Raw genomic sequence first — 25,804 nt, 5'->3', positions numbered from 1 at the left:
TTCCGAAATTTGAGAATCGCCAAGTCAGTTTATAATGGTCGCCAATTTCGCGACTTGTAGAAAATTTTAGGCGTCAATCAAATATTTTAAGCCCCACGGCGACTAAATTAGTCGCCAATTAGAGCCCTGAGGACTAAGGTTTGTTTTTCTTGCTATTAAATGAATGAGTCAACCATTGTTTCGTACATGTTCTCAATAGTTAGATAGATGAATATGAGAGAGAGAGAGAAATTTTCACGGTATGGAAAAATCATAATTGCTCCCTTTTCCTTAAGACAAATGCGATACTCTGTCACATTTCGACCCCTACATCTACCGTATTCTGAATTCTATTGTCTCTATATTTTTTTGAAGATTTTTTTCTTTTGAAAGGGGAAAAAATCATGAAATTCAATTGATTTCTTTGACTACTTTAATTAACTAAGTAGAAAATTAACTAAAGTAGTCAAAGAAATCAATTGAATTTCATGATTTTTCTCCTTTCAAAAAAAAAATCTCTAAAAAAATATAGAGACAATAGAATTCAGAATATTATGGTAAAAAAAATAAATTTGAAAAAAATTGATGACCCCCATACAATTCCCCAAACTGACGTTCTGCACGTCTAGTTGACTCGTGTCAGGTGCAGGACTAACCCTCAAATCACAAGCAACTATGGTGTCCATAAGATTCTTAAATTTCTGTAACACAAAAATGGCCCACACACAGTTTATCACATCCCACCCCGACCCTTATCAAACGAAAATGATCTGATTGACACAGCATTAGGTTTTAAGTAAACTCTGTGTCTAGTTAGATTCTTCTCTCTGATACAGCTATGGCTCACACCAGAATTCCAACATTTTTCTTCTTGTGACCTTGTCTAAATAATACCTGATAAAAGTCATAATACAAAATATTTTCTCTGGAGACTGTGTTCAAGTAATACCAGGTCAAGGTCATGACAAACCCACGGTCATGTCCATCTCTGTGTAAGATATAAGCAGAAGCCATATAAATGCTTTTTTCAAAGTTATGGCCATGACATGGCAATCCCTCCTCATAACATAAACAGACAGACAAGGCAATTCCTATATACCAGGGCCAAATCTTAAAAAATTCTTGGTTTGCAGTTGTCAACCTAAATTTTTAGAATGGGCGGTATTTTTTTTATTTTTTCTAAAAAAATGTAGTTTTCAAATATGTTTTAACTAACAAAAATAGGCTTACTTAACATAAGCTCCTCTTGTTATAAGTCGCTGATTGATAATACCAAAAATCGAAAATGAAACATGCAGTTTCACTATCCTGAAAGTTTGAAGCTTAAAAAAAATAATACAAAATAGTTGGAAAAAGTTCGGGTCAGGTGCATTTTCAGTGGGTCACTAGGCAGCTGAAAAAAATTATTTTAGGCCCAGGCTCTTCATTTGCAGGGGTAAGATAATACTGATAAGGTAACACTTTTATCAGTTAAAGATTATGTATTTATTTCTCAAAGTGAGGAAAACACACATAAAAGTATTCACAATCAAGTACTTTACAACAGTGACCCACAAACACGAACAGACAAATATCTATATCATATATTTACACTGATACTGATCCAAAAACCATAATCACACACATTCTAATACAAAAAATCTTAAAACAGTGAATCACATTCTATGAAAGTAATGATTACTCAGTGATCAAGAAACCATAAACACATGCATAATTGAACTGCCATAACCAAACTTCTACAATGTTTTGAACAAACATTCTATGACAGTGACCCACAATCCATGAACAGACACATACATGTATATATGACAGTGTTCAACAAAGCATGAACATTTTCATATATATGTATGCATATACACAAATGTCTTTACTCAAAGGCACAAAAAGTCATGAACAAACTACAGGAAAAATGATAGAACAAACAATATATGACAGTGACCCACAACCCATGAACAGACACAAACACTTATACATGACAGTGATCAACAAACCATGAACATTTTCATATATATGTATTCATGTACACAACTGTCTTAACTCAAAGACACAAAAAAAGTCATGAACAAACTACAGGCAAAATATGAGAACAAACAACCTACGACAATGACCTACAATCCATGATAGAACAAACAATCTATGTCAGTGACCCACAATCCATGAACAGACTCATACATGTATATATATGACAGTGATCCACAAACTATGAACTTTTCATATATGTATGCATATACACAAATGTCTTTACTCGAGGACACAAAAAGTCATGAACAAACTACAGGAAAAATGATAGAACAAACAATATATGACAGTGACCCACAATCCATGAACAGACACATACATGTATAAATATGACAGTGATCCACAAACTATGAACATTTCATATATGTATGCATATACACAAATGTCCTTACTCAGGGACACAAAAAGTCATGAACAAACTACAGGAAAAATGATAGAACAAACAATATATGACAGTGACCCACAATCCATGAACAGACGCAAACACTTATATATATATGACAGTGATTCACTAACCATGAAAATTTTCATATATATGTATGCATGTACACAACTGTCTTAACTCAATGACACAAAAAGTCATGAACAAACTACAGGTAAAATATTACAACAAACAATCTATGACAGTGACCCATAACCCATGAACAGACACATACACGTATATATGACAGTGATCAACAAACCATGAACATTTTTATATATATGTATGCATATACACAAATGTCTTAACTCAAGGACACAAAAAGTCATGAACAAACTACAGGAAAAATGTTAGAACAAACAATCTAGGACAGTGACCCACAACCCATGAACAGACACAAACACTTATATATGACAGTGATCAACAAACCATGAACATTTTCATATATATGTATGCATGTACACAACTGTCTTAACCCAAAGACACAAAAAGGTCATGAACAAACTACAGGCAAAGTATTAGAACAAACAACCTATGACAATGACCTACAATCCATGATAGAACAAACAATCTATGACAGTGACCCACAATCCATGAACAGACACATACATGTATATATATGACAGTGATCCACAAACTGAACATTTTTATATATATGTATGCCTATACACAAATGTCTTAACTCAAAGACACAAAAAGTCATGAACAAACTACAGGAAAAATGTAAGAACAAACAATATATGACAGTGACCCACAACCCATGAACAGACACAAACACTTATTTACATGACAGTGATCAACAAACCATGAACATTTTCATATATATGTATGCATATACACAAATGTCTATACACAAAGACATAAAAAAGTCATGAACAAACTACAGGAAAAATGCAAGAACAATCAATCTATGACAGTGACCCACAATCCACCATGAACAGACACATGCATGTAAATATGACAGTAATCCACAAACCACATATACATGTATGCATATACACAAATGATACAAAAATACATAAACAAACTACAGAAAAAAAATTGTAAAATGTTAGAACAATAAATAACCGTGACCCACAATCCAAGAAGTTGAACCGATATGACAATGACCCACAAACTATACACAAACTATGGGACAACCAATATACAAATATATAGATATATTTACCTCCTGGAGAATATTGATATACAATTCAAGCTTTGATACTATAATTAACAAGCATTTTGACAATCTAAAAATAAATTATTAAATTTTAGAACTAAGATTTGATTTTATTAACTTTGTTAGTGTAAAAATCCTTCAAAAAATCACACAAAATACGAAATCTGATGTACAGGTTCTAGACAGACATTACTTGAAAAATTGATGTCACTTTATAATTCTTTTTTTCCTATAGAATAGATATATATTTTATCACCTCTGGCTTGTGAACATGACTGTTTAGTCTTTATTTATCATTTATTGCATAAATATTTACATTTCCAATGTCTTTGTCCGAGATAAAATTACAAATTGTAAAAATACTTTATTTCTACATAAATCTACTAGTTCATCTATAGGCGCGGTTAAAAAAAAATCACGTGCGGGGCGGGACAAATAGAGACAGAAACAGGGCTATTAGCATGGAAATTTGCAGAATCAGGAGCATGTAAATATAAGGAATAACTATCAGATTTTTTTGATTCATGACGATGATCAATCGATTGGCTTGCGTGATAATTTTATGCATAAATGCCTTCGGCATTTATGCAAATTATCACGCAAGCCACTCGACTGATCACATCATGAATCCAAAAAATAAGACAGTTATTCCTTAAATGAGTTTTAATAAAACATAATTTCACCACGCGAATTTAATTTCTTGTTCGTCGCACATCTGGTGAAAAAAGTAAGAGCGGGCAAGAGATTAAATAATAATATTATTACTTTTTTGTACGCAAAATTTTTAGGCATAACATGAAAAAAATTGAGTGACAATTATATTTTTTCTACTTTTTTCTGATTTGTAGAGTAAACAGATTTAAATTATCAAAAATAGAGCGGAAATAAAACAGAAACTGGCACAGAATTTCCAAGGTGCAGGAGATTTAAATTAATATTATTTGTATAGCTTTGTTCAAATAAGAGCGTGCGGGTCCGACAAGCAAAACATTAAATTGGAATGGCCTTTGTATTTGATTTTATTTATGAAAATTGATAATGGCACATGTCACATATTCACATCAAAACTTATCACATTATCACTTTTGGAATTGCAAAGCAGTGTATCAACAGACTTTTCATATTTGAAACTAATTATTTTTTTTTCTGCATAATAAAGCATAATTCAAAATGTACCGGTAGTATTTTCAGATTAAGATGGACTTAACTGTAGAAAAAGACAGTTTTATATTCAGTCCACATATCAGCTTCAGAGCAAATAATTAACCACACACACATGAACACCATTAGGGTCTTGGCTTATCTGCGGAAAAAGTTTATATTCTGCAAAATGGTCTTCACTGGTTTGTGGAACATGTGCAAGTTTTCCATCAGGGTCTGCCTCAATAATCCACTCTAAGGAACATGCAAAGGAGAACTGACAATGTAATATAAGTTATGCTACAAGTCTTGTATTGAAATTTCCTCCTATATTTCAGAAGAGTTACACATACCTGTACTAAATTGCCTAAGCTGTTGAACATGTGAATTTACAAGGTCCTGACTAGTCTGTACAATCTGTGGAACATGTAGAAATGCTGCAACAGGGTTTGCCTCCAAAATGCTTCCTATAATATATGTGCAAAACAAAATTAATTGTGATTATATTTATGCCTGCAACTACATTCAGATACCTTTAATGTAAGCTATTTCGATGCATTTTGAATAGAAATTCAACATGCTATTAAATAAATGTTTTTAACATAAAATAAATTAATAAAAAGTATCAAATAAACTAATTGTTTTTTTATATAACACTAAACAGCAAGGGCAATGGTCACCCAGGTGTAAATTGTACAATCAACTGAGAAGTCCTATTAGGTAGACCCTAATTGTAAGGACCATTATGACAATTTATCAAAGGATCTTGGATCAGGCTAAACAAGAAATATACTAAACTTCAAAGTTCGCAGAAATGTTCTTTCTATAAATGATGGGTTTTACCTACCGTATTATTTAAGAAATTCAATTCTGACTAAGTTTCAAAAATGTATATCAAAGTTAAGATTATCTTCACACCTTTTAGCTATTGAAACTGGATATAATAAAGCAAACAGATCCCACTGGAAATGTTTTTTTGTGTCATACTTGTGTCGAGGATGAATATCACTTTCTACTAGTATGTCCTGTTTATCGAGATTATCAATGCAAATTATTTCTTTTTAAAAAAAACATCCATACGTATAAATTACTGCAATTGTTCAATACTAAGAACTTTAAGGATATGTGTAACCTAGGTAAATATATTTATTATAGCATGAGGCAAAGAGGTGATCCTGTACATATAATCAAATATCAGCCGTCTCATTTAAAGTCATCATTTCGTAAGTTCTATGGTCATACATGTGATATGTACAGGCTGTACGCAAAATGTACAGTTTTTTGAGCCCATTCATCGTGTACTGGCGGGACACCAAAATTCACGGAATATGAAAATTTGTACAGTATTTTGAATTTCTCACTAAATGCTGCCATTTTCCTCTCATTCTTGCGAGACACTGGAAAACGTCACCTGTGTTTGACACTTGACCTTCTGATAATTGTGTAGTGTACACAAACCATCGCGTGCGAAGGTGTGAACTGCCAATTGGGATAATTATCTTGCTATAAATCCGTATCAAATACCCCTTTAGGTAGCTTTATTTTTTAAGGGGTACTTAATTACTGTTAATGTTTCGTATACGTAACTTGATTGAAAAAAATTAAGCCAACTTCTAAAGTTGATATACATGACTTTAGTCTCAATATACGTGAATCTGACCCAGATCTTCGTAGGTATAAAATATACGATGTTTATTACAATGATTACGATGGAATTTCAGAAGAATTTAAGCGATATTTTATAACATTTTTTGTACCGTTTTTTGATAGGCAGTGTACAGTTTTTTCACCCAAATTCCAGTTTTTTTATGGCTCCTGTACAGTTTTGTGGTCTTTGACTTATCTCATGTATGTATGGTCGATACAATGACCTTGTCAGCAAATACAATTTATCATTGAGTCAAATGCTGACTGACGTTTTTCATACTAATTGTTAGACCATTATTTACACACTGAATTGTCAACGGATTTTTCCGTTATTTCCCAATCATGACAAGGAGCACACGGCGGGTGTGACCGGTTGGCAGGGGATGCTCACTCCTCCATGGCACCTGATCCCACCTCTGATGTTTGGAGGTCCGTGTTTGCTCTGCTCCTATTTTGTATTGTATAATGGACTTTTGAGCTTGAATACTGTTCGTTATCTCCATATATTTCATATCAAGGTGATCTTGTAATCCAATAATAACAATCACTCTAACCTTGTCTTAGAGGTATTATTTTCAATAATTTACTTTATTTAGGCCAAAAAAAAATAATAGTCTTGTTTTTTTTTAAAATTTGGAAGAAAAAAATCTCGAATTTCCGGAATTTCATCGTTCTGTCACCATAATCGTTTTCTGTGTTAACACAAAACAAGCATTTCATGAAATTCTTGTTTTAAATGTGGACTTTCATAGAATACCACTTGAGTTTAGTCAAAAGACATGAAATTTGATTTTAAAAGACAATATTGACCTGTGACATGTTTAATTTTATCTTTTATTAGTTCATATCCAAAAAATGTTGTCGAAAAAAAAAAATAAAATGAAAATATACAATAAAATAATTTTCCTACCTACCTACCCTATTTTTTTTTTCAGGCTGGTAGCAGGAAACAAGACTATTTTTTTGGTCTTATCTAAAATATGGATCACAAAAAGATGTTGTTTTTTCCCCATCAATTTAATTAATTCATCATTTTCACCAATTGCTATTTTCCTATTCTTGGAAAAAAAGTTCACAAATTAATATATTTCAATGTACGTGATGTAAACTTCAGAAACTTGCATCTGCTGAACATCAATTTTAGTGCCCTTGTAATCGTAGATTCGGGGGTATATAGTTTTTGCCCTGTGCATCCATCTGTCTGTTTGTCCGCAAAAAAAATCATTAATCATCAAGTCGTAATGTTATGACAGCATGCTTTAATAGTGACTACTTATACAGTTTGATGGAACCACGGACCTATACTATACGTCCCTGACAGAATGGCATCCAAACGTCATAAACTTTTTAGAACCTGACCTTGTTATTGAAACATTTGGTCAATTGCTTGCATATTACAACTAATTAAGTGTTTTGGCAGCATTAATAATGACTGTTTAATGGGTTAGGTACGTACTATGTAATAATAAGTAAACATGACAAACAGCTGGCAAAGTCCTGTCTCAATAAGTGTCAAACTTGGTATTTTCTTTTGAATAAATTTTAATTCTAGGATCAGTCTTGTGTTCCTCTGTGTACTGTACAACCATAAGGGTGGTTGTATTAATAAAAATATTTCCTTAAACCTAGCAAATTGTTTATAGTCACAGTAATACCTTACATCTTTGATTTAGTAAAGACATAAAACATACAGGGTGTTAGTTCCTTGTTTTACTAGTGTTATTCACAAAATATTTTCAGTATGGCAAGTGAAATATTCTGAAATGGTGGCCAAAATTTTTTTTAAGGTCCTCATTTAGTGACCTGAAAGTAAGTGTGACTTGGAACACTGTTGGGTAAAACATTTTTCATCTCTTGACCTCTCAAGAACATTGAAAAAAAAAATGCACTACAAAGAGGATGCAGCGTATCAAATTTGAAAATCCATTATTCTAAATATTTACCTGATGAGTGATAAACTCCAAGGAAGATTGTCCATTGGGCATGGGATCACCATAGTCATATCTGATCTCCTTCCCTCTATCAATATCCCTTCTTGCAAAGAAAAAGCCTTGAGTAGTTGTTAAACACTTTTAACTTCTCATAACATGCATAAGATGGGGTTGTCTATAGCTGCATCATTAACCTAATTTCCAAGCCTTTGGAAGCTGTCAGATGCATCAATGCTTGTAAAATGATAATGAAAACCATAAATAAAAAGTTTAAAGTTACATATAAACATAATAACATATATGATGAAATATTAGGACTGCAGGAACAATACAGGTTTTATGCAACAATCACAATAGAGTAGTCACAATATATGAATCACAATGTATTTTTCCAAAAATAATTTTTGTTTCATACAATTTGCAAGAGTAATAAAAATCCCTGCCACTGTATGATATTGTTCAATTATCGTACACATTTTAGAGTGCAAGAAAATTATGTTATTCTTTACTCTAAAAAATTGTCATCCTAGTGAGACATGACACTCTGCAATTTGTTGTAAAGATATAAAAATCCAAATAAAAAATATAATGCAGCAAGGTTAAGGATACCCACAGGAAATAATACGCCTAAAAATATTCCGAGAAAATAAATATAGTGTTGATTTTTTTTTTTACAGCATGAGTTTTGATTAATGGGAATTCTACTATTTGCATATGTAGGAGGGTTGTCCCAGAAATACGTGAACATTTTCAATATCTTTTGTTTCACTAATACTGTAAAGTTAAAAATAGGCATAGATCATGATCAACATTTTTGTGAATTTTTTCTGGAAATGTGCTTCTGATAAAATTAGTTTATTTAAGCATAGTATTTAATTTTATTTTATTTACCAAGTAATGCATCTCAAATACAGCGTGTGTTGCTAAAAGATTGTGGAATTAATTCTTTCAATAGACAATTTCTCAATTCCGATAATAAACCTAACAGTTCACATTGTTTAACTATGGCCTTGGCTTAGGCTTATGACGTAAAGCTCAGGACTTTCAGTTTGTCTTCATTTCTTTTGGTCTACAAAATGTCTCTTCCAGCACTAATATCTCTTTCATCGTATGGGCAAGAGTCCTATCCCGTTTTAAAGACAGTGCTGCTTAATAATTTGTGCTCCAAATTATCACTAAACGTCACCATTTTTAACAATATCTAATTACTAAAAGTGTTCTGGCATATAACGTCATATATTTGTCATTAATGATATCAAATTAATGAATTTTCATACACAAGTATATCAGCTAGATCAAAGAGTATTTATGGAGGTAAAGTTTGTGACATTATATTTCCGTATAGCCTGGTAATAAAGAAAAATTCATTGACAATGCTACTTTTAAAAGTCAATAAACTGCAGTGTGCAGACCACCGATATTTAACACCCTTTAAATGCCGTTTTTACATATTAATGACATCACAAGCCTAAAATATTTTGTCATAATACTGAAAATATCATTTTCCAACAACTTGCAAAAAATTATTAGTTCTGGTCAAATAGTTTCTGAAATATACAAAAAGTTTGTGTTTTCTGGGACAACCCTCATATATATGAGGTCTTTGCCGAGTTCGGCCAAAGCAACTTTACTTACATCAGCTGTTTGTCAAGTGACATGTTTAAAATTACAAAAAATATGTATGGCTACAAAGATCATAAAGTACAACGATATACGGATATCTTTTCACTATGAAATTAATTTTGTTTTCTTTAAGACAAATTCCTTAACCTGAAAAGTGCTGGGAGCAACTTCCCCATGCCTGAGAATTATGTAAAATTTTTGATAAACTTCCTACATTGACATAATATGCATTGAAATAATGGTAAAATACGGAAAAAAGCAACAGCGCACAACCAGCTCCTGGCACTTTTCAAAGTAGTAGGGATGTTACTACCTTTGTATAATAAAGTGCCCCAGCATGATACGCCCGTCAAATATTGTTCAATTATCACGAACAGTTTAGAGTGCAAGAAAATAAAGTCAACCTTGATACAAGGATTTCCAAGATTTTTCCATTTCTTACAATTTTTGTTTATACATTTCCTGTGGTGTAGGCATTATAACAAATATTACATTATAGATCCTCAACTGGTAGTGTTAGAGCTTGACAAATGCCCATCTGCACCCCCCCCCCCCCACACACACACACACACACCCACATCTTTCATATTTGTGAGACATGATGCTCTGAAATTTACTAGTTGATATTTTCCAAAAATTAAATAAAAATATCATATTAAACAAAATCAATTTAGTCTTAACAACTTAATCTATACCAATTTAATTTTAGAATAAAAGACTGGCCATCAAATGACATATGCTATAAACTGACCAGCAGTTCTTCTGTCTAATTCCCAAAGGATACAGATAAGAACTGCTTGATCAGAGATGCTCTAACAGAAATGATTGAGGACAGCTAGCCTTCCTACACTGAACTCATTAATTAATCTTTAACTGGATGCATGTCCACTCATTACTCCCAAGGGATGAATGGATCTGTGCTATCTGCTTTGTAGTGCAATTAAAATGAATATTTATGTCATTCTGAAATTAAATTTGAAAACAAAGATTTTTTTTTTTCAATTTGTTACAAAGATTTATAAAAAGAAAAAAAAATTGTAATCTTGATGCAACATTTTTAATAAGGTTTCTGCTTCACTCTTAGATTTGTAGGGACTATCTATTAGTTTATTATACAATATTAAATTAGTTTATTATACAATTATTGTATCAAATTAGTTTTAATTACTTTTCACCAAATTCATTTTAAAAGTTAGGCTAGCCCACAAAAAACTATTTAATCCAACATGGCTGATTCCTCTGCCCAATTCCCAAGAGATATAGATAACACCTGCTTGATCAGAGATGCTCTACCAGTTAGCTCCTCACACTAATTTCTCACTAATTTGACATGCAATTTTCTGTTATCAAAATTCTCCTTGACCAGTGCTTGATAATTACACCCATGGGAGAGGTGGAATTTCTCTTGTAACATTATACATGTATTTGTTATAGATTGCTGTAAAGTATATAATGAAAAAAATAAGTATTTCTTGATTTTAACATCTTTTTAATAAGGATACTGCAACACTTCTACATTTTTTGGGATTGTGTAATTTAATAGTAAAAAGACAGTTTTTTTTTTTTAAAATTTCACTTAAATTAAAGGTCACAGTGACCTTGAAATAGGTCGCGACACACCTTCTACCTAAGATGCATAAACTGGCCAAGTTTGATGATTATAAGTCTAATAGTTTTCTAGTTATGAGCCGGACAGGATTTTTCCATATTTGGCCATAGCATAGATCTTAATTAAAGGTCAGAACGACCTACTTTTAGTGCATGACACACCTTCTACCAAAGAAGTATCAGCTGACAAAGTTTGATAATCCTAGGCCTAATAGTATTAAAGTTATGAGCCGGACACGAGAAAAGCTAACAGACAGACAGACAGACGGACATGAACGCCATAACATAATACGTTCCGTCTAAAGACGGGCGTATAAAAATTCATAAATTATAGTGAAGCAGATATCGTTGAACTTTTGAGATTTTCGAGGGGCTGTGCCTGTTATTCTAGATTGTTAATGTATAAATATGCCTTACTGTGGCTTTATATGAGGTCTACACATTTTCAATTTAAGGCCTAAAAAAAAAATAAGTTTGTTTCCTGTAACCCGACCGACCCATTCAAATTATCCCCCGGCGGATTTTTTTTTCTTCTGCCAAATCTGCATTTGCTCTTTGGTTCGATAAAGCTGATTCCATTTATTCAAAAAATATTAATTGTAGCTTTATTTGAGATATAAAATATGTCATCCTAGTCAACATTTACCTTGAATATAAAGAGTAATCATTATTGTAACAACAATTTCCACCCACAACTTTTAGAATTTCGTTCTCTGCCGCTAAGCAGCCATTTTGGGTGTCCACTTTAAATATAACACCTGGTTAATTCAGTCTGGGGATGTTTGACCCTATTATCCATAAGCAAAAAAAAAAAAAAATCCCGACCTACCGACCCTTGATTTTTTGGGAATGTTAAAGGAAGCAAACAATTTTTTTAGGCCTAATTAGACTATAAAATATTGATTAATACATTCAAAAATTTGACTTAGTTTTGGTCAGATCACACTTATTTTTATTTGATATTTACAAGCAACAATAATAGCTTGATCTACGCCTCAAGTACAGAGAAACTGTCTGTCAAACTAGGGTGTGACGTCATCTTAGTCAGTGCAGGAAGGTCAAGATGGCTTAAATTCTACATTCAAATAGTGTTATTATGACATGATAAGTTACACGTCAATTTATGTTTACAATATTTATCATGTTATGAGAAAAGACTGTATTTGAGTGTGTATGAAAAAGAAAACATTAGTATTTAGGATTTATTTGTTCAGTTTCATTGTGACGTCATAATCGATTTCCAGAAGCTCTGCATATAGGCTGATGTAAGTATGGGAGTCCTAAACCTAGCTGCATATACAATATATATATATATTTTTATATAATTAGTTTTGATTACTTGTTAAATATACAATATCAAATTAGTTTTAATTATATTATATACTAAAAGATTAGTTTTATTTACTTTACAACAAATTTATCTTGAAAGTTAGACTAGACAAGAAAGTCGACTTTTGCACTCGGCGAGCAGAGTTTTGACACTGTTTACGGAAATAAAAGAAAATTAATAAATAAGACAAACATGTCATAGATAGTTGTGTAGATAAATTATCGTAGAGGACAATGGTAATAAACAGTTTGCCAGTGCATTTCCTCTGAAAGTGTAAATAAGTTCAATTTTGGGGAAGGGGGGGGGGGGTACTCAATGTAATATGGAGTTGGATACCTTGTGTTATCATCATACTATGGGTTGAAAAATTTATTACCAAAACAAGTGCCTGTAATACCAGCTGTTAAAAATCAGTATGGGCCACTACCATTTTAGAACTAGTAGCCTCTTCAGCGACCAGTTTTAAAGGCTGATATTTTTAACCGAACAGTTTTCTCTGGTGAGGGGAGGGACTAAGATTTTCCCAGAGGCTGATCGTGTATGGTGTTAATACCTATACACACACAGTATACACAGGAAGTCCTTGTTACCTGTGGGAACTTTTATACATATATTTCTAAAAGATGATAAATTTTTTAATTGTAAGCTAGCTTATTGTGAGAAAATATAGCATTATAACTGACACACTGTCAACTTTAATGCATTTAATTATCAAACAAACAGCATATAGACCTCTTTAAATACAGCGATCTTTACAGCAATGTGTTGACGTGATCCTTGTCATGTTAAATATGGGAAATTCCGAAAATATCAATGTACCTGTATTTAATTTCAATTATTTATAAGTGTAAAAAAAGTTGTTATACAGTGCCTGGGAAGGTAAAACAACAGATGCGGGCAAATGGCCCTGTTATTTATAGCCACTAACCAGGGTCATTTTGAAATTTAAGGGGTCTAGAGGAAATATATTCAGGTCATTCTAAAATATGTCATAGTTTTGTGCTAATAATAATGCATATACATGTATCTTTGACACCTAAATTTAAGTTGCTAAAGAATGCCATAGGAATTGACAAATCATTCGACATTGACTAGCAAAAGTGATTTTTCTGTTTCTAAGAAATTCATAAATCATTCGTCATCTACCACAGCAAGTATTTAGGAAAATTACATTTAAACCAAACACACACTTTTTTTAAATTGTCGATTTAGAGATCAAGGGACAGGCAAAGATAAAAAACTTCGATGATGTGGTTTTTCATTGTAAGGTAAAATTTTTTTCGTAAATCTGTGGTAAGCAATCCAAAATGACTTAACATTTCTTTGCCAATGGATGTAAAATATGTTGAATGTCGGTTCCAATTTTTTAATATGATACATTACAGATTCCATCTACCTTTGACGATGAATACTGTACCAATAGAGCAGACTGATATGAACTTCACAAAGTAGAAAACAATGTGTGTTGTGCTGCATGGCATCAGTGCATCAATGCATTGGGCTATTTTTCGGCAGTATGCACATATAGCACATGATATGGCCCCTTCCCAGGTCCTGGTCATAAAAATTTTTATGATCATGATCAAAATGTTTAGAAAACCCTGTTCGTATGAAAAGTTGTGCAACACTTCTCTTAGCAATTGAGCAAATGGCAAAAGATGCAATGTGGAAAAGCCACAAATATCTAGAAATAACCGTAGTGGGAATTGAATCATGCCAATCTCAAACAAATGCAAAAAAATGTTTTATAACTGAGGTTTTTCCTAATGCTTCTGTAGTAGGCCCTATATTATGTTCTCCCTCCTTTCTTTCATCAGAGGTAAGGCATAATAAAAAAATATGTTTGTTTACAGTTACCCGACTGACCCTATATCTAATAGGCAACCCAAATTTTTTTTCATCGTAAAAATCCAGAAGTCACTCATTCGTCGGTTTAACTTTTACATGCATCTTAATCAGTCAAGCGTTTGAAATCGAAAGTACTAGAAATAGTTAGTGCAACATGGAATTAAAGAAGAAATACAAGACAGTTTTTTTCATTGTGTGGTAGCTGTAAGGCAGTTGGCAAGAAAGATATTGCCATATGGCAAGCCCAAACAAAAGTAAAGCACCACACAATGGTAAAACTGTCTTGTTTTTCAACCAATTCATTTGAATTTGTGTATAAAAAAATTCAATAAAATAAAAAAAATCCTACCTATCGGCCCTATTTTATTTCGGCATGTAACAGTAAACAAACATATTTTTTTGTTTGGCCTAAACATGTATGGAAACTATAAACATAAAACTAACACCCGAAGTATGCCATCTGCATTCAGAATCGGTGCATGTGCTTTTTTGAGGTTGACAAGCTGGTAATTATGCTTCACAGCTGCTTCAGGCTGAAGCATCCGTCATTTGTAAGGTAGGTCGCGGGTTTGCTTTTGTCATCAATTTCGGTACACAATTTAGACAATTCGAGTGGTTGTTTTGTGCACATTTGATTATGACGTGAGTTACATCACAAAGGCGATGTTGCATTGCTTCCTGCTTATTTCTCTGAAAATTACTTTAATTAGCAATAGAATCTAGTCCATACGAGGCGTATGTACAGTGTGCGAAAGTATTAACGCCTGTCCGATGGTCCGAATCTATCTCAAATTGAATTGGTCTACCCCGATCCGAATTGAAACAGACCGAATTCTCTATCCCAATTTTGGCCATGGGTAAAATGAGACTGAACAAGAATGACCATTTCGTATTTTTAACACATAATTATAAACAAAATAATTGTGAAAAAATAATTTAATACTTTTATATTTTACATGGTAAAAGAACTGTTGTTAAATCTCTTTACGTATTAATTTATAACATTGTGCATCTTTCAATGAATTAGTGGTGTACAATTTTTACCCAATGCTTGCTGTTTATGTATATCAGGCATGCTACAAATCCTGACTGCAGGAAGCACTGCATTAAAACACAAATTGAATCAACAAAAAGACAACCAAAAAAAATGAAAATAAAATAATGAATCCGAGAAAAGGGAAAGCTATAAAGATGAAATTAGAGTTTGTGTCTTTCACAAATATTAGCTGGTCTGCAGAGTGAAGTTCATATACGACGAGTCTGAATAATTGCACAGTTTTTTGGGGTGTGAAATGCATGAACACTGCATGATTATATTTAATTTTCACTAGATAATCATGAAAATATATAGCAGATACTTCAATAAGAATATAAATGAATAAATTTTAAAAAATTTAACAATAACAAGAGCACATTTTTTCCTAATTTACTTTCTTTGGACATTCCTATTTGTCTACGGTCTATCCCAATTTCAAATGAGATAGTCAAATGGGCTATTTCATTCTCCAGATTACTTTCGCACACTGTATGTATGAACCCAGAGGATTATAAGTTAATTCTGCTCTGATTATATGTGTAATGTATAAGAACAAACTTATAAAACATAATAAATGTGATGCAAAATGCATGGAATTCATTTTATATTGAAAATGATACTAAACTACTACATGTAAAGGTCAATCAAATTGATTCAGTGTTAAAAATATGGCATGCAAAATGAAAGTAACGGTTTCAGTAAATTGCTACATTGAAAAATTGAAAGGCTGTATGTATGCACATAAATTTGCAATGAAGGGAAGGTGTGTAATGCACCATGTTTGCTCATCACAGCCAAAAAAAAAACAACACATTTGTTATTTTAAGGATAACATCAACCCTAAACACTAAAAATGGATGAAATTTAATTAAATGCATTTTCCTCTTTTTTAAAAAAATATTCTGTATTTGAATCTAATAAAGTTGTTCTCTATTTATAAGCAGGCTAGCAAGGAATTGATTTATCAGTGAAATGCATGTTAAACATGTTATAATAAGGAGGAGAAGGACCTTGAGCTGAAAAAATACTTGTCATTCAATTTTTTTCATATTTTGTATATTTCTAATTAAGTATGTCCTACATATCTTAAAGCAGTTATATCATTAGGTTTCTTACCTAATTTTGGAGATATTGATTGACAATTACTATGCCCTACTGTATCTAAGTGGAGTTTTAATTCTCCATGTTTCCGGGCTAATTACTCTGTCCTTAATGGGATTTTTTAAGCATATGTAAAAAATATCAAAGTGGACATGTATCTTTAAATTATTTCAGAGTATAACTAGGATTTAAAATTCAAAAAAGCAAGTTTTGTCTATCACACTGCATCTAGATAGGGAAAATTACGCACTTTTTAAGACAACTTAAACAATAAAAAACGTAATTTACAAAAAATTCTATCATTCAGTATTTTTTAATTTACGTTGAAATGCAAATCCTTCAAATTATTGAATAACTGTAAAAATTTCAAATGATGAAGCTGACCTCATTATTTCACAGGACATCGTTAAAGAGGATATAAGCATGACAAAAATGTGTCATGTTACATTTCTCGACTACGAGAAAAACCAACTATGACGTCACAGGTAAGCTAAATAAGTGAAATAAGATATACCTACATATGATTTCCGTCATCAGCCATGCAAAAATAATTTTTGTGTTCCCCATTTCTCAAAATATTTCATCATATACTGATTATGAACTGTTTTTACATAATACAGTGGCTTCCATTTTATCGGATAGCGGTTTAACGAATATTTCGGCTATTTCAATATAATATCAGAGCACAAAACCATTTCTTATATATTTATAAATAATTTCACCTGATATTCTGATGAAAAAATACTGGAATTTCGTTTTATCCAATACAAAAATTTGGACTATCATAGTGTTTTTTGATAATCAGCACCTTGTTCACACCTCCACAGAGCTCGACATTAACGCTTTTCCGGTACCAGCGAAAAAAAATTACGGACAAGTGAATATTGCTGGGCACTTGTCCGATTGGACAAGTGCATTTTAATATAAAGAAGTCTTCAAATAATAAAAAGAACGACTATTGAAAGTTCATCGGTAAAGACGTAAGCAGTACATAAAAAAACGAACTTCGATCCCGATATGGATCGCTATATAATTGAGTTCACACTCGATCAGGATCGAAGTTCACTAATTGCATACTACTGCAAAGGAGGGCATGAAGTTACGTCGAGTTACGAAGTTTAGGTTCTGTTTGATGTTTGTGAACATTTATGTTGTTGTCAGGATAGAAAGTCTAGATAAAAGTTTGTTTTCATGTGTTTGTTGTATTTATCAATAACATCACGAATGAATCACATGTAATGGACTTTATATTAGTTTTCAAGTTGACAGTATTGTATCTTTATTGAACAAATTTCGGACCAGTGAAGTTGAAGTTCGGACAAGTAAATGTCTTGGTCACTTGCCCGATTGGACAAGTAGGGGAAAAAATTAATGTCGAGCCCTGCTCCATCTTCGTATGTGAAGCCTTTGTTTACAGTTTGACACCAATTACCTTGACTGGCTTGAGTACGACAATGAGGGGATTAGTTACGCCTGGACGCACACAGGCACCTTACCTGTGTCAATAGTGGGCATAGTAAATAGATATGTTTTGATTACAGTTGTGGTGATCAGCTTGGGTTCAATGATGCACTTCTTAATTATGACAGTTATCTGCAATTTTTTCGGCGTGAAATTTTAATTATTGAACTGATTAGCTTGTGTATGACAATTTGCTTGGATAATGAAATAACCCTATTCAATCATTTAACTTGGTAAATTGGCTTAATATTTATTCACTTTTCAGTGCAAAATTTATGGTAAAAATCACAAATGGCTCGTTCTATAAAAATACGTCTCAAAATTCATACCAACTTTCTCGACATGGCTCTCAAAATCTCTCTTCAGCAGACAAGAACGAGACTGGTAAACTCACACACAGTATAAAATACGAAACCGTATTAAAGAAACAAATCAAAAGGAAACAATTACATATATTTAATATTTTTGTTTATTTTCAATTTACAATCTATCCAGGGAAAAATAGTTTACGGTTATTAGTCAAGCATTTAGTCTACTTCCTTTTCCAAAATGGCGACCATCGAAGAAGGAATGTAAACATGTGCTGAAGAAAGATGGCAATAACTATCAAAGAATATACTCTATACGTCAATTTATTTGATAAAAAATTTCATATTAAATTCATAAGTAAGTGAAATAAATTATTTTTAGTAAAGTCATTAAGTAAACATGTCAAAAGAAAACAAAAGTGCAAGCTTGAAATTTGCTAGCTACGATGTATTATCAATACATGTAGCTCTATACATCTATCTTTGGACTCGGTATGGAGCAATCGGCTATTCTAATTTTCGGCTATTCGGATAAAACTATGCTGACAACTTGACTATTCGATAAAATGGGAACCACTGTAATACCACCCCTGTGTTCACCGAGTATGATCTTGCTGTACTAACAGATCGTGTATGACGTCACCGACTTGTTGGACACGCAGTTTAGGGAAACAGAGGAGTGGATCAATCTTTTTCATAATTTGTTAATGTTTACAAGAACATAAAAACTTTTTAATTTTTTTATATAAGATGGTAATTAAAGTTAAAAAATTGTCAAAAAATTATACAAGAATTAATGCTTTACACATATTGCACTTATATAAATGGAGACTATGATGTAGTTAAACAGAGTCATGTGACCATGTGTCCTTCATCCCCTTAAAATGAATTCATACAAACACCCAGCATATCGGACCTTTATGGCACTCTAAACAGATATTAATATACTGTACATGTATTACGAAATACAAGTATCAAGACTTCAAGTACAATTTTTTCTATAACAAAATTAAGCTATCTGTGTTTAAGCTGAATGCAAGTATTTTACATTTTTTAATGATGAAAAATTAAGAAAAAAAAAACAAGAAAGAACAAATGTTAGAGAGTTCTGACTATATACTGAATTGCGATTGACTTAAAAAGAACATTACCGATAACCCCCACCCCCCTTCAATGGTGGACTTTTTTTTTTCCTTTACCGTGATATACTTGAATTCTTAATAATGAACTTGAACATCCTAACATTACTTGTATTATATTATCTATCGCAGTGTTACTGCTAGTGGTGTTCCAATCATCGATTATAATCGAAAATCAGTCGATTGTTGGCATAATCCAAGCGCTCGATTACAAAATTTCTATTCCGATTAATCGGGTTATTTATTTTATTTTAGAAGTGTAATAGTTTTCAAGCCAAATATTCCAGCCGCGACTGTTCTATTAACTTATTTGTGTATCGTAATGGCGTAGACGAACAGACATTTTATTCATACCCGGGTAACAACGCTAATTCCCGGGTATGGACATACTTTGGATTCTACAAAATGAATGAAGAACCAGCTGGACTAGATCGAACGTTCTATCGTTAAAATATTGTCCTAAGGACTAGGGCTTGTATGGACATACTTTGGATTCTACAAAATGAATGAAGAACCAGCTGGACTAGATCGAACGTTCTATCGTTAAAATATTGTCCTAAGGACTAGGGCTTGTCCCGAAACACAGTTAGATTATTCTAACTACAGCTGGACCACCACAGAAAGTAGTTATTCATCCATTCTTACCATTTGATAAACTAAATTGACAGACTTTGTAAATGTCCGATTATAATTGATAATTAATTAGTTACAGTAGCCCGATCATCGATTATGAAATTCTTACCGATTCCCATCACTAGTTACTGCATATTAATTCTAATGCACGAAGAATGTTTATATCAATATACCGTTCATTCTGACTTTGTGGGCAGAATATGAATTTCATAATACTAGAGAAGATAAGCTACTTATCTTCACGAAGGCAAATTTAATAAAAATTTCAGATAATATGCCGCAAATTCTAAGGAACATTAGGCCTATATCAAATTTTTCTGAACATGTTTTCCCGTAAGAATTTTTATGCAGTAAACCCGCGACCAACCTTAAACTGTGCTTACGATCAAACAAGTTCGAAAGTCCGTCGTTCTCTCGTCTAATTATCATAAATATGTGTTATATTCAATTGCTCTACTAATAATAACAAGATACTTACTGTCTTACAGCTCTTAACCCCTGCTAAACGCCGCCATTGTCCTCCCACAATGCATTGCGTGTATCGCTACACCGTATTGTGGGATATTCCAATTGACATTTATAGATACACAAAATGTTGAAAGCGAGGGACTTAGACTGACTGTTCTAAAAATAGATTTTGCGTTGTGGGACATTTTTCTATATATCCTTATGGGTCAAAAAAATAATTTTTTTTGTTTTTTATGGTAGGAATAGCATTTCCAACATTTCTGTGAAGTTTAGACTACATGGTTTATGGGTCAAAATATAGATGACCCATAAACCACCTAAGGATCCCACAACGTGAGTCTGAGATACGCCAAATATCCCATAACACGCCTCTTGTATAACTATATATATATATATATATATATATATATATATATATATATATATATATATATATATATATATATATATAAGCACTAAAAATGACCAACGACACGAACAATAATAATTGTCAAATTTTCGGGACAACCTGTCCCTTCCTCAGGACAAAGAAAAAAGTTAAGAAGTCATAAAAACAAAGGAAATAGAGAAGCAAAAACAACTAGCACTACTACTAAACTACCAAACACTAAATATTTACAAGGTTACATGTTTAATTTGGAGTTTATAAACAGTTGTGAACAAAGAAATCTGGAGCGCTATGAATTGCGTCCGGTCTATCGGGTGTACTCGGTGAAGTGTGATTTACATAATTGAACGAATTAATTATCGCTAATTAATTACGGCCAACAGTAAATCGTACATTGTCTTATTCTCTCAAAATAGCGTAACTCTACATGATAAAAAGAAATTAAAGAAAGATAATATGGAAGGACAATTTTGAAATATGAATTTGGATATATTATAAATTTGGAAATCGGAAAAAAGAAATAAACAAAAATGTGAGCTGTAAATATTTGGGTAGGTTGTTCCAGGATTATTAATACGAATTAACGGTAAAGTTTACGCTATATAGAGAGAATGAACTTGTTTGTTACAATTCGGGATTGGGTCTAGTTCACGTTCATCCTGGTGAAGTCATTAAGTTTGTTAATACCATTAGGGCGGAATGACTTCAGCCTGTGCATCCAGAACTTTTCCTTGCCTTTTCTCTGCGCGTCTGTCCATCTTGGATTATGGTCAATAACCACTACTGTCATGTCCTCCCATTTGTGACCTTCAAGGTTGAAATGTTCCCCAACGGGTTCATTGAGTTTTTTGGTCCTAATGGTAGAACGGTGATTATTGACTCTCCTGCGGAGATCTCCTGTTTCACCAACATACTGTTTGGAGCAAACTTTGCAGCTGATGAGATAAATGCAGTTGTCTGTTTGACAGGACAAATTCCCTAGTATTTTGTAGCTGCGGCCTGTAACGGGGCTGTTAAAACTGTCTGTGTCAGAGCTGTACTTACAGAGAAGACATCTTCTGTCAGAGCAAGTTTTAAAGCCCCCGTTAGGTAATGGATTGTCCAATCTGGTTCTTACTACCATGTCCTTCAGGTTCCTCGGGCGCCTGTATGCAGCCAATGGGGGCTTCTTAAAGACCTCTGCCATTCGTTTATTTGAGTGGAGAATTGGCAGATTCTTTTGAAGGATACCGCTGAGGTTCTTAAGGACGGGATGGTATGTGGTTACCAGAGGGACCCTGCCGCTATTGTCTTTTTCCTTGTAGCGTAATAGGTTTTGCCTGTCATGTCCCGCCATCTCATCAATAGCAGTTTGTACGGTGCGGGCATTGTAGCCTCTCTTGCATAAGTGGGACTTAAGGAGACCGCTTTGTTCTTGATATAAGGCAGGGGATGAACAGATGCGCCGAATTCTGGTGGCTAGACCCTTAGGCACACCCTTAAATGTGTGTGGGGGATGACAGCTAGTTGGCATAAGATACAGATGGGAATCTGTGGGTTTCGTGTGGAGACTGAACTCGATTTCACCATCAGTCAGGGTAGATGTAGTATCTAGGAATATGTTTTTCGAATTAGATACGTCTACTGTAAATTTGATAGACTGATGAAAGGTGTTGGCGAACGAAATGAATGCCTCGAGGCTCTCGCGACATTCCACCCACTTCATCTCTATATCGTCAATGAAACGCAACCAGCTAAGGGGCCTAAATGGTATCCTTCAAAAGAATCTGCCAATTCTCCACTCAAATAAACGAATGGCAGAGGTCTTTAAGAAGCCCCCATTGGCTGCATACAGGCGCCCGAGGAACCTGAAGGACATGGTAGTAAGAACCAGATTGGACAATCCATTACCTAACGGGGGCTTTAAAACTTGCTCTGACAGAAGATGTCTTCTCTGTAAGTACAGCTCTGACACAGACAGTTTTAACAGCCCCGTTACAGGCCGCAGCTACAAAATACTAGGGAATTTGTCCTGTCAAACAGACAACTGCATTTATCTCATCAGCTGCAAAGTTTGCTCCAAACAGTATGTTGGTGAAACAGGAGATCTCCGCAGGAGAGTCAATAATCACCGTTCTACCATTAGGACCAAAAAACTCAATGAACCCGTTGGGGAACATTTCAACCTTGAAGGTCACAAATGGGAGGACATGACAGTAGTGGTTATTGACCATAATCCAAGATGGACAGACGCGCAGAGAAAAGGCAAGGAAAAGTTCTGGATGCACAGGCTGAAGTCATTCCGCCCTAATGGTATTAACAAACTTAATGACTTCACCAGGATGAACGTGAACTAGACCCAATCCCGAATTGTAACAAACAAGTTCATTCTCTCTATATAGCGTAAACTTTACCGTTAATTCGTATTAATAATCCTGGAACAACCTACCCAAATATTTACAGCTCACATTTTTGTTTATTTCTTTTTTCCGATTTCCAAATTTATAATATATCCAAATTCATATTTCAAAATTGTCCTTCCATATTATCTTTCTTTAATTTCTTTTTATCATGTAGAGTTACGCTATTTTGAGAGAATAAGACAATGTACGATTTACTGTTGGCCGTAATTAATTAGCGATAATTAATTCGTTCAATTATGTAAATCACACTTCACCGAGTACACCCGATAGACCGGACGCAATTCATAGCGCTCCAGATTTCTTTGTTCACAACTGTTTATAAACTCCAAATTAAACATGTAACCTTGTAAATATTTAGTGTTTGGTAGTTTAGTAGTAGTGCTAGTTGTTTTTGCTTCTCTATTTCCTTTGTTTTTATGACTTCTTAACTTTTTTCTTTGTCCTGAGGAAGGGACAGGTTGTCCCGAAAATTTGACAATTATTATTGTTCGTGTCGTTGGTCATTTTTAGTGCTTTATATAAATTTCCATCCGTGACCTTGTATCTACTTAGTAGATCCGACACTTCGGATATACAGTGTTGTTGGTTTTTAGTGCTTATATATATATATATATATATATATATATATATATATATATATATATATATATATATATATATATATATATATATATATATATATATATATATATATATATATATATTTAATTACGTTTTTCACAACTACACGTAGATAATAATTTGAATAACTGTAAATATACATTGCACGTTGTATACATATTAAGCAAGGAGTATATCACGCTCTCTCGTTTTTTTTTTCTCTTCTAATAGTAGAGAGTATGTTGAAATAGACTTGCATTCACTGATTAACTATAATGATAAATAAATTATACCACAATTTTCCCCGTAAAATCTTGGTTTACACTTTTGGCAGCCATTAACAATGTCACATTTATCACAGCCTTGCGAACAATTAATACAGTTTTCTCCATACTGGTGTACGTCACATCCTGGAATGATACATGTAAGTAGACAATTTCAGCAATAGTTGAGAAAATAGGATGCACTTATTTTACTAGAAACAATTGATAAAATATAATGTTTTCATAATTATTACATAATTTTAAAACGTAGCAATTCTATCTGACAAAATTTAAAGCACTTTACGATGCAGTATTGATTTTGAATGATTTTGACTTGTGTATAATGGTTTAACAGATATCTGAGACGAAAGACGAGTCTGTCTACATGATCGGCATCTGTAAATGTATGAAAGAGTGAATTATTCCTCACACATCGTTTTGATAAGAATTACAGGAATTTTTGCTAAAATTCATAGATATCCCTGTCATATAATAATTAAACGAATAAATAAAATAGATAAAACATATAAAATGAAGAAAAAAAGAAGCAACAAAATTAATTCAAAAATGTAATTAAAATTTAAGATGACGTTTGGCAACATACAAAGTAAGTTTTATCTACAAAACGTTATAGACTCACTTTTATTGTTTTATTACCTGAAATCTGAACTTCGCATATTTCCAAGAAGACATTTTGATAATCGTTTGGACTTGGTGTATCAGAATAAATCCTTATATACTGAGTAAGATGTCGACATGACACGGTGGATGGCATTGGTATTGGCTCATTGAGAGGCGTTTCATCTCTGAAACATTCTTTCCAACCATTTTCCTTGTACTGTAGAGAATAATTGTGTAACCTCTCCGTGTTCTTAAAATCACTGCCTCCTTTGAAAAAAGAGTACAGGTTTTCTTTTACGAACTTTGGAATAGAGGTAGTAAATTGGAAAGCGTTTTTTTTTTAATATTAAAAAATGAAAGAGGTGATAAACCTCCTATATAATACCCCTACAAATGTGTTTGGAACCTTTCTTTTTTCGGTGTTCATCAAATTATAATACCCGAGGAGTTCGAAGTAGCTCTGCCGAGATTTAGTGAGTGTGACGAATTCTTTTTTGGGGAGAAAAAAAATTACAAAAACATAGCTTGCATTTAGGAAACTATATTTTCTGGCGTCAGACTAAATTTACATGCTAAATGAAACACCAACGTGACTTACATGTATGAACTGACAAATCAGCTAAATGAGTTGAATTGCATCAATGTTAAATTCTGATTGGTCAATCAAACTGTAGAA

The 25,804-nt window shown here is 33.0% G+C and overlaps 1 protein-coding gene and 1 long non-coding RNA gene across 2 annotated transcripts in view; both read right to left on the bottom strand.

Moving 5' to 3' along the window:
- The window catches only part of LOC133188391 (receptor-type tyrosine-protein phosphatase epsilon-like), a 334,222-nt gene that overhangs the window by 219,376 nt on the left and 89,042 nt on the right, over positions 1–25,804 (bottom strand). The window lies entirely within an intron of this gene.
- On the bottom strand, positions 4,583–20,897 carry LOC133188396 (uncharacterized). The gene is made up of 4 exons (XR_009721287.1): positions 20,865–20,897; positions 8,312–8,533; positions 5,075–5,188; positions 4,583–4,976 (listed from the first exon to the last, which is right to left on the bottom strand). It is a non-coding gene; the product is annotated as an uncharacterized LOC133188396 (long non-coding RNA).

Source organism: Saccostrea echinata, unplaced genomic scaffold, assembly GCF_033153115.1.
Source record: "Saccostrea echinata isolate AGI-Se365-2 ecotype Australia unplaced genomic scaffold, CSIRO_AGI_Sech_v1 ptg000016l, whole genome shotgun sequence".
In the NCBI taxonomy this organism is placed as follows: Eukaryota; Metazoa; Mollusca; class Bivalvia; order Ostreida; family Ostreidae; genus Saccostrea; species Saccostrea echinata.
The sequence above is the reverse complement of the archived record's forward strand: the minus strand, read 5'-3'. Positions and strand labels throughout refer to the sequence as shown.